We start from the raw sequence: 601 nt of genomic DNA on the forward strand, positions 1-601 counted from the left end.
CCTCCCACAACCGCAGGCCCGCCTTGAGGTTCTGATTGGCTAGTGAGTCTTGAGTGACATGAACATCTCCTTAGCGTTAGAGTGTGCTGAAGGGACACCGCATAGTGGTTTTTGACCTAAACTTCCATTCCAGAGCCAGATGTTTTCCAGATATGCAGATTCGCATTAATAGCCTACTTGTCTGTCTTCCCACCCAGGCCCCGGGAGGAGCGACCACTGCTCAACAGCCTGCTCCTCGCCCTTGTGGGCAGTGACACTGAATTCACTACATCGTGACTTTAGAGCTTGTCTGAACTCCCCTTGCAACATTCAGTAGCCACGCACCTTCTTTCTCCTGAAAAGAAGGTGGAAAGCATGCATATGTAATTCCTACAACTAACTTCTAAGCCTCACCAGCCCAGAAGCCTAGTAACTTCTTGGAATGCTGGGAAGTGTAGTTCTTTGGAAACAATGCCACATGGGAATGTACAGTTGCTGGGAATTGTAGTTCTTTGGCAATAACAAGGCCTCATGGGAGAGTACAGCTGCCTAAAGGATTTGTGCTTATAAACCCCTGCAAAGGGTCACTGGGGCCATTCCAGCTAGAAAATGACGGCAGGAT

The sequence above is a fragment of the Acomys minous genome, assembly GCF_964271855.1.
Source record: "Acomys minous genome assembly, chromosome: 16".
Lineage (NCBI taxonomy): Eukaryota > Metazoa > Chordata > Mammalia > Rodentia > Muridae > Acomys > Acomys minous.